Consider the following 336-nt stretch of genomic DNA (forward strand, 5'->3'; position numbering starts at 1 on the left):
CCCCCCCCCAAAAAAAAAAAGTTCATGAGAAAAGGAAATTACAGTGCAAGTTTATTTTGGTGAAGAAAGAGAAATGCACGCATAGTTTTTTTAAATATACTTTCTCTGAACTTTTTGAAGACCTCACATATTCCTAGTGGCCTCTAGAAATGCCTTCCTCCACTCCTGGGAATTCTCTGGGAATACAGCTTCTTGTTTCCCAGGGTCACCCTGATGCCCAGGGAAAGCTGAGCTTACCACCAACCCTTCCTGGGACCCGCATCTGGTCTGCACAGCTCCCTGGGCCAGCTCTTAGGTGTGAGGTAGCAGGACTTCTGGATGTTGCTGGAATTCTCT

The sequence above is a fragment of the Tupaia chinensis genome, unplaced genomic scaffold, assembly GCF_000334495.1.
Source record: "Tupaia chinensis unplaced genomic scaffold, TupChi_1.0 Scaffold000161_4, whole genome shotgun sequence".
Classification (NCBI taxonomy): Eukaryota; Metazoa; Chordata; class Mammalia; order Scandentia; family Tupaiidae; genus Tupaia; species Tupaia belangeri.